Raw genomic sequence first — 16,778 nt, 5'->3', positions numbered from 1 at the left:
TGTATTTCATTCTGGCTCAGCTTCTATTAAAGTTGAATTGCGATAGGGTTTGTGGGCTGACGCGGCAATCCATAAATTTGGGGGTTAAGGTGAAAACGAGGACAACTTGCGTTCAATACTTCTTTTTTGTGCAAATCGATCATGTCCAACATTCTCGGACAAAAAATTGAAAATTGAGAAATTGGAAGAGCCTGTTAGCTATTCATTTAAGGTAATGGCCCATTCTTTTGTTACGTAAGAAAATCTTCCTTTTATAGTGTTTGCATCGATCGCAACGAACTGTATACTGCCTCAGAAATCCAATGGGGAACGCTTTTGATGATAGCAAATACGTTAATAGAAAAAAAATTCAAGTCTGCCGTCGGGTGATGTGTTGATATATTGATTGTTATAGTGAAATCTTGCATTATGCGAAAAAATTGCATCAATAAAGGTTTCCCGTCCTAAAATGCTTTTGTCGAGAAATGCTGGGTATGTGTATTGCTCTTTCTGAAGATGCTGATTACTGTCGGCGGCAAAACACACCACATTTTTTTCCTAGGACAACTAGTTTCAAAGACGGCCTATCCTTTTCACGCAAACTGATTGGTCTTGTGCCATCAAGACTGTTTGAAAAGTGGACCGGGAGTACCGTTTAGAAGCGGCCATTGCTAGAGCTTAGGCTCACGGTCCCGGGTGACAAAAACTGCCTCCACGTCACTTCTGTTTACTTGCGAAAACGCCAAGCGGTTGCAATTTCTGTATAAAATTTAGGACCATTTAAGATAAAAAAGCTCCCTCTTTAGTGGACACAGGCTCGTCGTCATCACCAAGCAGTGATCTGTACCTACAAGAAAACTTTACATCGCGGTCACGGTCTCTTTGAGCGGAATGCATCTAGCTCCTCTAGAAAATCCACAGCTAGTTGTGAACGGCAATTTCGGCTTGTGAATTGGCTCTTCTCCTGGTTAAGCTACTCAGTCAAGTTCTTCCTTGTCTCGGTAGTTCTTGCAAGGTCGTTATGAATAGTTTTGACAGCAATTGTTGTTAGGACGCAGATTGTCCTCTCGGTAAAAATTTCGCGAATATTAGAGGTAATAATTGCCGACAGGCTCATTAGAAAAGTATGGTTATGTTGTGCAATTTCAAGCAGCACTTTGCCAAATTAGGCGGAAACGGCCTTATGCACCCACGGATGAAACAAAGGGGCAGAAGCTTTGCCCTGGCTTTCGACTGGCCCTTGTTTCCCAGACCTAGGTCAACCGTAGGCGTTATCACAATGCACCAATAAAGTTTGCTGTCTGTCTTCCCTTGCGTGGTGCTCGTCTTATTCTTGGTGAAATGATCAGGAGATGGCGCTTTGACCCCACCTCGTGTAGACGAAGACACTGTCTGTAAATTGGCCGCAGATGCTCCTGCGCCATAAAACCATCATCATCGTCGTTAAAATAAGCCAGGAAACACCAAGTAAGTCATTACAGTGCCAGGTGTGTGAAAGCTGACGTAGGTCATTTGAAGACTTTGCATGTGCCCACGACATTATAACGTGTCGGTGACAACGTACACAAATTTATCACCTGAAATATTTTGTTATCCACACTGATAGAATTCTGTGTCGCAGCTTGCACCGCACAAATTTGATTTTGACATCAATTTCACAAGGTACATACTATGTGTGCAGATCTTTTATTTTTCTTAAATACCACCGGAATTCCAGAAGGATTTATTGCTCTTAATATCCTGATCTAAGACTGTCGGTTTTTAAGTCGTGCCTTGGTGGCGAACACTGTAGCAATCCGATCATACCACTACTCTTTCAACATATGTATATTGGGACAGTTCTGAACGGAAAGTTTGTCCTTTCGCTGGCATCGAAATTCCTGCATGGACGAGATGCAAACTGCGAAAACCAAACCCGCGCACCTCGGCGGCAAAGTTGCAACCACGAAATATTACTATTCAGTGTTACAACGCCATGGCCCATCAGCGCCAGCTGCAATACACATCGAGCATCTTCATGTTGTAATATGTTGCAAAATTTTATTTCCGAAATTAGTCAGGGAACAGAAATTTGTTACTCGATTGATCCCTTCCGAAAGAAAGCCGCCTGAGTGAAAGGTACGTATAAACGATGGTGTGGATGCAGGTCGAGAGATAACGAACGCCAATCCGGCGCAGCAGGCGATACGTTCCGCAAGAAGCAGCGGATACAGCTCTGCTAGTTGCGCCAGCGACTGCCTACAAAACAAAATAGATAAGAGCCTGCACGGCGAGGGCGAAAAAATTGCAGTTTTTCAGGCGGCGGGAAAGCGAGCGCACGCGAAGAGTGATGCCTCCTGCCACTACCCAATATACGCTCGTCGGCTTCAGCCCGGACCTCGACTGGAGGCCTCTGAGTTTCGTGAAGACCATTCCGGCGAACAGGGTGTGCAGTGCTTGCGGACTGGTGCGCAAGAGGACCGCGTTGCTGCCCTGCATGCACGTGCTGTGCGACTCGTGCTACAAACAATGCGCCCAGGAAGAGATGCACGTCTGTCCGCTCGATGGCTACGAGTGGTACGACGAAGAGGACGTCGACTGGAGGGACTTTCCTCTAGATGAGTTGCAGAGACGAGAGGTTAGTCACGGAACTTACGCCCTTCTTTTAATCTTGTACTATCGTTCCCTGTTTCTATCTGGCATGAAAAAAGTATCATAATGTTTGCAAAAGAAGTAGCAGTGCCACACGCGGGACAAGAAATAGGCAGACGGAACCACTCGCTCTGACTGCTTACCTAAAAGTTTCGCTCCATTTTTGTACAGCGCTGTATTGCGGTGTGCCATGGTAGCGCATTCTTTCGTCTGTTATTTTCTTCTCCTGTGTGCCCCGCTTTGAATTCCCGAGAGTACTTGACTTAACTCCCGATGTCCACGTCAAAATGTATCCATGCAATGAATAGAAACCAGCCCACGACCGGAGAGTTTGCGGGATCATTCAAACGAGGACACCGCGGAACGATTTATGTGTATCCTAACATTAACACGGACCGCACCAAGACACCGTATGGAAATCTTTACCACGCAAAATGTGTTCCGTGATCTTTAATTCGGGATCGTCACTCCAGAAGTTAACATTTGTTTTTCATTTTCCCGCAAAACAATCAAGTTATTTGCCTTATTTGCCAATTTCGCTTTCGTTTTATTCTTTCTGCAAGCTCCGTTTTTCATTCAGTGCGTTGCTATTTTCTTTTCTTTGATGTTTGCGGGGAATACGTGTTGCGGACAAACAAATACTGCCACATCATGCAGTAAGCGAGCAGCGACAACCACTCGCAGTCGCGTGTGCTTTCGCTGTCCGATGACGACGGCACCAATGGTGACGGGGGTGATGGGTGAATGTGGGAAGAGCCGGGCAGAGGAGACTATTTAAAGCAGCAGCTTTCACCGCTTCGCCTAATCTCGCTGATTTCGCCGCTGTGTGCGGCGATGAGGCGGTGTTTAACTGGCTTTTCGACAGTGCCCGATACAGTTAAAAATGGCTGGTTAACTTGCATGGCGCTGTGGAAATGGTTGAATGAATGCTGCTCTCATTTGCTGATTATTTTGTACGCTGAATAGATAGGATATACTATAGAAGCCGTACTACAGAGCCGCAGAGATTACTCGGATGTCTCGAAGCTTTGAAGGAAAGGACACGTCATCATCATCATCATCAGCTTGACTGCACCCACTGCAGGGCAAATGGCTCTCCCATGTCTCTCCGATTAACCCTGTCCTTTACCAGTGACGGCCATAGTATCACCGCCAACTTCTTAATCTCATTAGCCCACCTAACTGTTACGTTTGCCTTCTCTTGGAATCCACTCCGTTACCCTTAAGGTCCCTTAAGGTTATCTTGCCATCGCATCACATGCCCTGCCCAAGCCCGTTTCTTCCTCTTGATTTCAACTAGGATATGATTAACCCGCGTTTGTTCCTTCACCCACTCCGCCCTCTTCCGATATCTTAACGTCACGTCGCAGGGACAGGTATTTCTGGAATATTTAAGGCACTGTAAGGTATGGACCGAGTTTCGCCGAACACGCTCGCAATCTTTCTGGTTCTGCGAGTTTGTGAGTGATCAAAAGTGTGTGAAAAAAAAGTATTTAGCAGTTAAAGGTGATCATTGTGCGTAATATTTTTCCTTACGTCGCGCTAAAAGACAAAAATAAAAGCTATGGTTATGAGCCTTCTTATCCGCGAAGGTCCGAGAGGTACCCAAGCAGCGCAGGTAATTGACCCAATATTAGAAATGTATTGAAAAAGGGTTCGTTCCTACAGAGAACCCGAACGAAACCATCCATTTCCAATATTGGGCCGATTGATTATGCTGTTGGGTATAGTTTTATGCTGTGCCTCAATTGACAGCCACAGCCCGCTACTCTGAACGTTTGTAATGCTAGATGAGGTAAAAAAAACCATGGACAACAAGCCCTGTCAGTCAGGTGCGCTGACGACTATAGGGTAAAAAAGTCTCTATTTCTGCTTTTTCGCGACGAAAAGACCCCTGTGTTTTCATCTTTCTGCTGTCGTGGTCCAGCGCAACGCAGTACTGTATGCAGTAGAGTGCACCTTTTTCGTAAGAAATCAAAGCGACTGGGTAAGCGTGTTGCCGCTATTGTCGCAAGCACGTTTTTGAATCATATCACAGTTGTGTGTCAAGAGGAACTGCCATTGCAGCTGAATTATTTCTCTAACAGTGGGAATGGTTTCGGTCCCGATCGAAGGCACATAAACAAAACGGATTAAGCCACGATATTTTTGCCTACGGGTTTACAACACACATCTGTCGCAGGGTTGCTCAAATAGTTTGAATTCATTAATGCTTCAAAAGATGAAAATCTTTTCTCTTCCCTTTTCGTGTATCGTATCCCGTGATCAACACATAATACATTTAGGAGGTAATGTGATTGTCGAAGTTTACTTTTCAGAACCCTACCATACAAACCGTTGTTTTCTACTCGTCATAATGAATTGACGTCTGGTGATCAAGTACGGTTGTAGGTTTACATGGAATAAAAGGCAATCAGGCATTCCGTCATGCGGTAGGAATCTCGTCCTTGCGTTTCTCTGACTGATGTTCCAAGAGGCGTAGGTGTTTTCTTAAGCTGTCTTCTTGGTCTACCACCTTTTCAACGCTTTCTACCCGGCTTACCTGGACAGCACGGTATCTCATGATCCCACCTGTGCGACCATATATACAGCGCGCACATACAAGGCTGGGCCCATGCTATGAATTGGCGAATACCTAATTTCCTGTATCATATCTATGCCACATTTACTAATCCTTCCAAGTCCACCTCAAGAAAAATATTCCTCCTCGCTCATATATACACACTATTAAACAATTTGCTCAATACGTGCTCTGTGTAGAATGTAGGCTTCAAATTGCATCGGTACTGTCCTGAAGTTGAGGTCTGTTTGAGCCTGCATTTCTATCCAGGTTAAGCGGAGGGCTCCCACAGAAGAATAGGCTTTAACTTCGCGATAAGCTTTGTTTCTTACCTGTAACTTTTTTGTTTCCTGCCGAGAGCAGGCGGACCACATGGATATCCTGTACTAGGATTTACGCTGCTGTGTATGCACGGTGCGCAATGTGTCATCATCAAACTAGTATGGGCTTATAAATACGTGGGTGATATTGTTATGCAGGTCGATGTTCTATTGTAATTGAGGTCCCTCTGTGGACAGAGGGACGAAATTACCGCTGGCTAATCGTTGCTGCCCGTTGCATTGGAGTACTGCAGGAAATGCAGTGAGGCATTTGCATGTGCAGTAAGGTACATTTTCATGGCGCTAGTTCTCCGAGGGCTTCCATAGAGGCTAGTGTATCATTGGAGGAAATCGTCCTAGTCCAAAATTCTTTTCTCTTCTTATTCGAGGAAATCGTCCTAGTCCAAAATTCTTTTCTCTTCTTATTCGAAGCTCACAAAGATATCGTAAAAAGCCAAGCCTTCTCTGAACGCTGCCATATATGCAGCATGCGCGCAAATAGAAATAGATGGTGTCTACTGTTGTTCGCTACTGCTACTTACTGCTATGTACGTCAGTCGCCAGGCAGAAGGAGCTAAATCAGAGCGCATAGGGATGACTAAAATCGTGATATAGGGGACAGGAGTGTGTAAATATAAAACTATAATTTAGTCCATGAATTACACTACTAGGAGTCGGAGTGAGTGGACGCGTAGAAGTGAAAGCGCAACCGTGTCTTTGCCATTTCTGTGTTGCAGCTATAAAATTGTAGATTTTGAAGAGCAAAGCTGCAAGATCCTGCTGCCCCTGCGCCCAACCAAGAGCTGACGTGAAATCACCGCAGGAATTACCTTAAAAAAATTAAAAAATCAATAGTTGGAGACGTGATAGTGATTTCAATGAAAATACTCTTGTTCGCCTTGCAGGTCAAGTGCTGGAATGCAGAACAAGGTTGCCAGCATGTGACAACTGCTTCCATGATCGCCCACCATTTCCAGCGGGAATGTGCGCACCATTCTACTCGCTGCCCGAAGTGTTCGAATAGCGTCCTCTGCAGCGAAGTGTGCGCGCACTTCAGATCGGGAACTTGCGGCTCGTTGACTGACGCCTCTTTGGAATCCCAAAGCAATTGCGACCCCAAGGATGGCAATGCGTCTTTTGCTACTTTCAGCCAAGCATTTGATAAGAAGGCGGATGAAATGAAGGGCTATCTCGAAAGAATCACTGCTGATAATAGCACGCAAGGTGACAGGTTTAATGAAATTTCTCATGATATCAACGCATTCAAAGAAGCCTTAAGACAAGAAATCCGAGCGTCGAACGCGGAAATTAAAGAATATCTGACGACACGCAGCGACACCGTGAACAAAATTTCCGCAGGGGTAAACCGACTAGAGAGAGCACTGACAGATCAGTTAGGTAATATGACAACGGAAACTGCAGGAATTATTTCTCAAATCACAGCTGCCCTGGAGCAAGCCACAACAGAAGGGAAGGAGAATGGTCAGAAGACGTTGGAGCGCATCACAAAAGTGCATACACTGGCTCAGCTGCAAGCAACGCGGTGCGAGTTTTTTGTACAGGGTGTGAAACCCCTCGAAGAGAAAGCGCTGAAGGAAGGCTTTGCTAGCTATTTCAACGAGAGGGTTTACCTGCGTGGTTATTGCATGTCACCAGGCTTAGAATTCTGGAAAATTGACGACTCGGTTACTGTGCATATTTTATTACAGCTGCACGAAGGCGACCTGGACGACGTTGTTCTGTGGCCATTCGAGCAAAGGATCAAGCTGAGCTTCGTGCACCCGAAGCGAGGCGCCGAACGGGAGGTGGAGGATAAAACAACACGTTCTCTGACGTATTGCAAAAAGCCGGAGACTTCAAGCAACCTTGGTGTTTGTCTCCTGAAGACGTCGTTCGTCTTAGTGGATCTCCTGAATGACGGCTTTGTTGAGGACGACAAGCTTCGAGTCAAGTGGGAGCTCCTGCCTTGAGTTTCTCTTCTAAAGGCACAGGAAGAAGGAAGTGGCGCATGTGCACGGTAGTAATAACTTTTCTTCTTGACAATTTCTTGAGAATTGAAATTTGAAGGGAGCCTCTTGGGCAATGCAATGTTTTACCTTTTTTGTTCGAAATATATTCGAAGTTTAACTGCAATTTACAAAGGTTTGGATTCGACGGCATTGCTGTTTTGCCCTACCAAACACTACTTTTAACATCTTACAATTTCCCTTGCCACACTCGCAAATTTTGTTTGGAAATGAAAGCTTTCACATCTGCTCATACCCAGCTTCACATCGATAGCGGAATATGCCATATTTCCGGGAATAAAAAAGCCTCCGTGTTCGTAATATTTTCCACAAGAATAAAGCGACGCTCATGTTAGAATAACCCCCCCCCCCCCCCCACACACACACAATAACCCCGAATTCCCTCAAAAGTTTCACAACATTCTCAAAGAACTTACAACAAAAGACCCTAATGCACACGTGCTCCTTTTAGAGATTTTAACTATCCTGACATGGATTAGAATAGTCCTTATCAGCCTGTTTTTAGACAGCATGAATCACAGCAGTTTGCGGACGTGTGCTTAAATTTTAATCTTACTCAATTAGTAACCCAGCGTACACGCATCGCCGGAAATACCGTTAACATTATTGACCTTATACTATCTAGCGACCCCAAATGCCTGAACTCCATAACTTATCTCCGGGAAATTAGTGATCACGAAGTCATCCACGCGTCTTTTACCTTCACTCCAACACTAAAAGAAGCTTTAAGAAAAACAATCACCCTTTATGAGAAAGGTAACTACGAGGCTGTAAACAGGGCGTTGGAAGTTTACTTCCCAACTTTTCAGCGCTCTTTTCAGGAAGAAACGATCCACGAAAATTGGTCGATGTTTATTCATAAAATGAACGAACGTACCAACAAATATATTCCCAAATGCAGCTTCCGCGCAATCAAACAGAAACCATGGATTACCAAGGCTCTAGGAAGATTCGAGAACAAAAAGAAAGGTTTGTTACGCAGTGCCGAACAGACTGGAAATGACTGCGCATGGGAAAAATATTACACTGCGGAAAAGACATACCTGGTCGCAGTAAAAAATGCTAAACGCTCATTTTATCATACTGACCTACCCAACATACTTAAGGATAACCCGACTAAATTCTGGCAGCTTTTAAACCCGCCCTCTTTATGCAATATTACCCTCACTGATGATTCCGGGCGTGCTGCTTCCGCTGTCGAGCGTGCTGACATATTTAATTCTGCTTTCGCATCTGTATTCACTCATGAACAGCAACAGCCCCCTCTCATGAGAGCAAATGACCAAAGAAGTTTAATGCAAGCCGTTACTTTCTCTGAAGCCGGGATATCATGTCTTATAGATAAACTAAAACTGACATCATCTGCCGGCTTTGACGAAATCAACACCAAGGTACTAAAAAACGTTAACCACACGTCTGCCAAATTTTTATGCCTGCTGTTCTCACAGTCTCTTTCCACAGGTGTCATACCCCATGACTGGAAGGTCGTTCCGGTCCACATGTCGGGTAACAAAGATTCAATACTTAATCACCGACGCATAAAACTCACCAGCATACCATGTAAACTCATGGAACACGTCATTTACTCTTTAACGATGCATTTTCTGGATGTAAATAATTTTTTTCACTCATCGCAGCACGGATTTCGCAAAGGATACTTTTGTGAAAGTCAGCTAACACTTTTCGTTGATGACTTGCATGCCAAGCTTGATGCTAACCTCCAAACTGACTCATTTTTTCTAGACTTCGCTAAGGCATTTGACAAGGTAACTCATAACCGCTTATTTCTGAAACTCTCTCGCCTAAACATGCATCCCGACATACTAGCATGAACAAAAGAATTCTTAACTCACCGCTTCCAATCAGTCATTATCACTAACCAAATGTCTAACCTCCTACCAGTCTCCACAGGCATGCCCAAAAGAATCCGTCCTTGGGCCACTCTTGTTTCTAATTTATATTAACGACCTACCTGAGAAATTAGATTGCCATATTCGGATGTTTGCTGACGATTGTGTTATTTACAAAACAGTACTAACACCTTCGGCCAACAATCCCTTCAAAATAATTGAACTCACGTGGAAGACCGGTGCAGTGAATGGCTAATGACACTTAACATAAGTAAATGCAAATATATGTCGTTCCATCGCCGCCGTTACCCTCTTCTGTGCCAATACAGCATATCTAACGTTCCTCTCGATCTTGTCGAATCATACAAATACCTTGGTGTTCATCTTTGTCAGGATCTTACATGGAATACGCATATTTCAAACATCGTATCATCCGCTAACAGAACACTAGAATTGTTAAAGCGTCACCTACGCTCTGCACCTCAGCATGTCAAGCTCCTCGCATACAAATCATTAGTCCGATCAAAATTAGAATACGCATCTCCCATCTGGTCTCCAAGGCAAGCATATCTCTGTAATTCAATTGAAGCAGTTCAAAACCGAGCAACTAGATTCATTCATTCATCGTATTCCTTTGATATCAGCATATCATCCCTCAAATCACAGTCCAGCCCACCTGCCCTTGCTCATCGCCGCTACGTTGCTAGTTTATGTTTGTTTCACAAGTTTTTTTACTCTGAGCTACGACAGGAACCCTACTTCTGCGCACCACCACCACGCATCTCCCTCTGCACCGGTCATCAGCGGCAAGTGTCACGACCTCGCGCCCGCACCACTACATTTTCTTCATCATTCTTCCCCCGGGCTACGAACGACTGGAACGGCGTTCCCCAAGAACTTGCTGCTATCACATGCCAATCTTTGTTCCTGGAAAGAATCACGCGGGCACTTGCTGAGTGGAAATCTTATATTTATATAACACAACTTATCGGTTACTTATTTTGTTTTTCATTTCTGTGTGTCCCACCCCTTATGTAATACCCTCTAACGAGGGTCTTTAAGGTAATAAAGTGAAGTGAAGTGAAATGTGTTAACTGAAGGGAAAACTATCCTTGTGCCATGTCTACTCTCGTATCAGCCAAATCAAATCATTTTATACAAGTGTGCTTTAGACCTGCGGACAGCCAATACTCTCATGAAGTGAGGGTGGTTGAAATGAGCCGTGTATGCGTATGGTTTTGCGCGCAGCTGCTTCTGTAGAGCCGCCGTGGTGGCTCAGTGGATATGGCACTCTGCAGCTTACCCGAAAGACGCGGATTTGATCCCGGCCGCAGCGGTTGAATTTGGATGGAGATGAAATTCTAGACGTCCATGTACTATGGGATCTCAGTGTTTGTTAAAGAATCCCAGGTGGCCAAAATTTTCGGCATCTTTCAGGGAACTACGGCGTCCCTCATGGCCTGAGTCACTTTGGGACGATAAACCCCGATAGACCGAATCAACTTTTGCAAAGGAGCCGTGGTCAAATTGTGAGAAAATGTCTTAGGAAGATGAGTGCGGACCTCCACGGTGCAAGCATAGAGGTATTTAGTTAAATTCTACAGAAAACGAGGCTTCTTTCACTCAGTGACCGTTCTTTAGTACCAGTTTAGCCTGTCGTAACCATGGGACAGGAGGCGTGTAAAAATTTGCATTGCCGCAAGTCGAGTTTCACACCCAATAAAAATGCGTCAGGTACTGGGAAAGCTGGTGTAGCGCCCTCTCCATTGAAATCACGTCGAAGTTTCTGAATATTCTCTGGGAATTACTTCGGAAACTATTCAACCGGTGCGACGTTGCAGATGTTTGATGTTTTGTGGCAAACCTCATCAGTGAAACACAGGTATTGTCTTCCGCTGTCTCCTCGCACACGTTCATCAAAATGGATCTTCTTTGTGTCGGGCGGTGTGCGCTGTCCAGGTGTTGTGCTTATCACTGCAATGTCGCAGCTTTTCGCATGATCGCGGCCGAGAGCTTCCATTGCTCCGCCTATGTACTGTCAGGATCAAAAGTTTGCGGAATCTCCAGCGCGTGGCGGAGCGGCGCAAAAGTGCATTACAGCGCCATCTGCTGCCTCCAAGCATGTTGTCGAGGCTTGCGGAAATTGCGTCTGAAGCACGCTTTGTGCATGCCTGTTCTTTTCTTCGCTATCAAGCATGCCTTGACGCTTGCTTCCCCGTGAGGCGCTTATCTGACTCAAGGGGGCCGCTTAGGCGCTGTGTGACGTTCGCAGCCAGTCCTGCTTATGCTCGCTCGAGCGATGGGAGCACTTTACACCATCGCAGCAGCCGAAAGAGATGCGCAATGATGGTGACACAGTGATTGATTGCCAACGGCGAGTGGCAAAAGCGGATCCCGGCGAAGACGCAATGAGACATGCTTGGTTTGGTTTGGTTTATGGGGTTTAACGTCCCAAAGCGACTAAGGCTATGAGAGACGCCGTAGTGGAGGGATCCGGAAATTACGACCACCCGGGGTTCTTTAACGTGCACTGACATGGCACAGTACACGGGCCTCCAGAATTTCGCCTGCATCGAAATTCAACCGCCGTGGCCGGGATCGAACCCGTCTCTTTCGGGTCAGCAGCCGAGAGCTATAACCACTGAGCCACTGGCGGCGGTCAATGTGAGAATGAAATGTTGATCCTGTGTCCCATGCTCAGGGGAGCGGATGCGTCTATGAATGCGGCAGAGGCATCCACGCAAAGAAGGCGAGCTTTAATATTACCATCAGCATCATTACAATCATCCTGACAACGCCCACTGCAGGGCAAAAGCCTATTCCATGTCACATGGCCTATTATCGAGTACGCTTTACGCAAGCCTGCCTGACAATTTGGTTTATTTAATTAAGTCCAAGGTTGTCCGGATTCTTTTTGCGGTTACCATAGGAAGTACCTTGTAGGCAACGGACTGTAAGCTGATAGGTCTAATTTTTCGAGTCCTTGACGTCTCGTTTCTTATGAATTATGATAATGTTTGCGTTCTTCCTAGCTTCTGGTGCTCGAGGTGGTAATGCATTGTTGTGTATAGGGTGGCTAGCTTTTCAAACACAATCTCCGCTGGTTCCTTCTAGAGATCTCCTGCTGCTGATCCTGACCGCCTACTTTCCCTCTTTATATTGCTTCTCAGCCTTTCTTTGCTTACTCTTTTGTTATCGGGGGTGTCCCATTACTGTGCACTAATGCCTGTCTCACGGACGTTCTGTTACATTGGATACTGAATAGATATTTTGTGGAACAATTCGGCTGCCTTACTTTAGCTATCTTATCCCTATTTCCAATGACACTGCCCTCTTTGTCTCTTTGCACATACATCTGGTTTACCTATGTCTAGTTTACTCTTCACTGCTTTTACGCTACCTCCGTTCTCCATAGCATGCTCGATTTTCTTCATATTAAACTTCCTTATGTCTGCTACCTTGCATTGTTTATTAATTTTGATACATATACCAGTCACACCACTGATACATATGCCAGTCACCATCGTCAAACCTATCATTTTTAATTCCATAGCTCGCTGCGTTGTTCTGAACTTAAGCTAAACCCTCTTTGTTAGCCTCCACGTTTCTCCCCGTGGGTGAGTAACGCTATGTTACAGCTGCTGTGTACTTTTCTATTGAGTCCTATTGGTAAAGTGCCATTCATGATCTGAGAGAACCTGCGATAAACGCGCCACCAAATTCTTATTCTTCTAGTTATTTCCCCCCTCATGATCCAGATCAGCTGTCACTACGTGCCCTAAAGAGACATATTATATTACTACTTCAAGCACCTCGCCACGAATTGCGAACTGCTGTTCTCTTGCTAGACTGTTGAATATTACTTTGGTTTTCTGCTTGTTAACTTTTAGCCCTACCGTTCTGCTCAGCCTGTCTAACTCATTTATAATGCTTTGCAGTTCATGTGCCGAGTGACTTAGCAAGGCAATGTCATCAGCGAGTCGCAGATTACTTAGGTATCCTCCATTAACTCTTGTCCCCAACTGTTCCCATTTCAGGCCCCTGAATACCTGCTGTAAGCAGGCGATGAATAGCATTGGAGAGATCTTGTCTCCCTGCCTGACACCTTTCCTTATTGAAATTCTTTTTTGGGTGCCATCGCCCTTTAAACCCATGCGGAGTATTGCAGTTTTAGAGTTCAGTGCCGAGGACAATGCAATCAAACGGCTTGCATAATACGGAAGGGACGTTGCAACCAGTGCTGATATATTTTATTCCGCCAAGGAATATTGCGCACATTTCAGTGAAGTCATTAGTTTCCATTTTCCACTGTTTAGTACTCATCTTGTGTACTTGTGAATTCGGAAAGAAGTACTTTGCGAAATGTGGACTGTGAGGATTTAACGTCCCCAAGCAACACATTGGCTATGAGGGAGGCCCCAGTGAGGGGCTCCGGGTTACTTTTGGTTGCTTTTTTCGGAGGAAAGGAAATGACGCAGTAACTGTCTCGCATACCTGGGTGGACACCCGAACTACGCCGTAAGGCAAGGGAGGAAGGTGGGAGTGAAAGAAGAAAGAAAGAGATGCGGTAGTGGAGGTGTCGGGAATAATTTCGACCACCTGGGGTCCATTAAGGTGCACTGATATCGCACAGCACGCGGCCTCCATCGAAACGCGGCTGCCGCGGCCAGGTTCGAACCCGGGTCATCCGGCTTAGTAGCGGGCAACCATTAGTGTTGTTAATCAACCGCTCTTCACCTCAGCGGATAAAGACGTAGTGAAGTTCATAAATGACCTACCAGGAATTAGCTGAATCTGCAAAGTTTCCAGTTATATTTATGAGAAATATAAGCATAATTAAGATACGTGATGTGCTCGTGACATAAAATGTTTTCAGTTTTTTAATGGGAATTATATTTTATAGGCCACTTCAAGTGAATTGAATGACGCCGTTGGAAGTGTGAAACGATCGCAATCAAGCAATTTTATTCAGAGGCCACACTAAGGTGAAATAGGACTCATACTTGCCTTTTTTATTTACACAAGCGGAGAGAAATACGAAGCCTTTGAGTGCCACGAGAAAGTTAAAAAAAAAAAACAAAACAGCCTTCAACAGGTTCATTGTATGTACTGAACTTTTGTGCTGAACAAAAATTCAGAGGTGTAAGTACTTCGAAGACTAGAACGTTAGAAGCATGCACTTGTAACACCGTAGAGTAGGCTGCATGTTTCGCTGCTCCTTGCCTCAGGCATGCATTGCAGTGAAGACCGAGCACGGAGCAGAGGTGGATTAAACTTCAACATTACTTTTCGACTAAAACAAAAAGTGCTCAAGTTTATTTATTTGCCTGCTTGAATTCGCTGTACTTTATATCTTTACTAGGGTCACCAAAATATGCCGTTTGCGGCTAAGTATACGGCTAGAAGGGTATTTAGAGCAGCTTAGAATTTACTTTTTTCCATAATTTCTCTTCGTCTTGGTCCTAAACACTTGATCACATTTTTGACGTTCTGGAAAGCTTGGGCAAGTAAATGTAACTACTACAGTAAGAATATACATTATATATATATATATATATATATATATATATATATATATATATATATATATATATATATTGAAAAAGTCAGGCCTTGAGAAGTTCTAGTTTTTCAAAAATTTTTTATTCATACCTAAATGCACGGATTTGTTGCGAGCTTCTGATCTTTGGGAGGAGAAATGTCGTTCAGTTAGTTGGAATTTCATAAGTCAAATGCGTAAAACATAGAATCCATAAATTAATTTCTTGCACTTTCATTTGCTTATTAGGGCAATTACGGCGAGAAAATATTTTTGTCTTCAAAAACAGGAAAATTGCTCCTATTGCCGCCATCTGAGGTGCTTTAGTGCAGAGTCAGGGCCCCCCTGCCTTCTTGTGGAGAGTCGCAGCTACGAACGCAACGTGACGGCTTGCACTTCAGTCCTGTTGCTACGTTCTTGGGGGCAAAACATCGATGGCTAAATGCGTTGAGTTTTTGCTGGTATAGCGCGCCGTACACAGCGAGGATCTCTTGAGTGGCACAAAAAACAAAACAGCGATAACTTCTGCTTCAGCGCCTCCGGGAACCGTGCGTAAGAGACGCGCATATCGGGTGAGAGAGGTTAACGGCTTCGGAAAGCATTTCATCATTTTCTTTATTTTTCATAGCACGACTGATTGGCGCTGACGCTGGTCTTCCTGTCGAATGGCAGCTCCACAGACGCTCCCTTCTTGTGTTCATGTCCGCGGCGTCCACTGACGAGGAGGGAGTACCTTTAGTCTGAGGACGGTGGTCGGTAGACAGCCTGTAGGAAAAGTCTAAAGAATACAAATTGAGTACGACTTAACTTTCGGGGTCACAAGTTATCATTGGTTACTAAATATAATGTCAGTGGAACAAACATTCACATTTAGCGAAACTTTCATTTTGAGAGCACGAGATATTTGCATTAAAACAAGACCCATCATGTAGCGGTTAAATAATTTCTACTACATAACTACAGGTTTATGGTTTAGGGGGTTTAACATCCCAAAGCGACTCAGGCTATGACGTGAACGGTAGCGAAGGGCTGCGGAAATTTCGACCACCGGGGACCTTTAACGTGCCCCTACATCGCGCAGTGAAAGGGGCTCTAGATTTTCGCCTCCATCGAAATATGACTGCCGCTGCCGGGATCGAACCCGCGTCTTTTGGGCCTGCAACCGATCGCAACAACCACTGAGCCACCGCGGCGGGCTACAGAACTACAGGAACGATGCACACAAAGGCTCGGGAGTACGAATACTAGCAAGCGCTACAGCTTCATATCCTAGTTGTTGCATGGACCCTCTTTATTTTCAGTGGTTCATGTAGCCTTCTTAGTGTTCTTTATCGATCGGATTTGTAGTGCATTCCAGCGTTAAACCAGTTCTTGTAGTGTAACCACATTGGAACGACTCTCAAAGCAGCAAATTGTCCCGAAATTTCCTTTCTACTCGCAGGCGCTTTTGGGACGACCAAGTATTTCTTTCTGACTCGGCGCTGATTCCTGCTGAGTTTCGATAGTCTTTAAAGGCAGACACGTCTCGAAGTAGAGCAAACCATTTAGCTGTGTGTTAAGGGGGCAATAAGGGCAACTGCGTCCAGTACTTTCTTTTCCGAAAATCGATTGTATTGCTCTTTGTAGAGAGGCAGATCGATGACGGCGGCAAAAGACGGATTTTTTCCTGGGGTAACTGGTTTCAAAGATAGAGCAATCTTACACATTCCCCACCCCCCCCCCCCCCCCTATTAGACTCCTGCCTTCAATGCTGTCAGGGACGTAGTGACGGATTTTTAGAAGCGAACATTGCTAAAGCTTAGGCTTGCAGAACCAGGCGACAATTGTTTGCTTGCGTAAACGCCAAGTGGTTGCGATTTATATTTTCTTTAG

The sequence above is a fragment of the Amblyomma mixtum genome, chromosome 9 (assembly GCF_055824585.1).
Source record: "Amblyomma mixtum isolate Tamu chromosome 9, ASM5582458v1, whole genome shotgun sequence".
Taxonomy (NCBI): Eukaryota; Metazoa; Arthropoda; class Arachnida; order Ixodida; family Ixodidae; genus Amblyomma; species Amblyomma mixtum.
Note: the sequence above shows the minus strand (reverse complement) of the source record.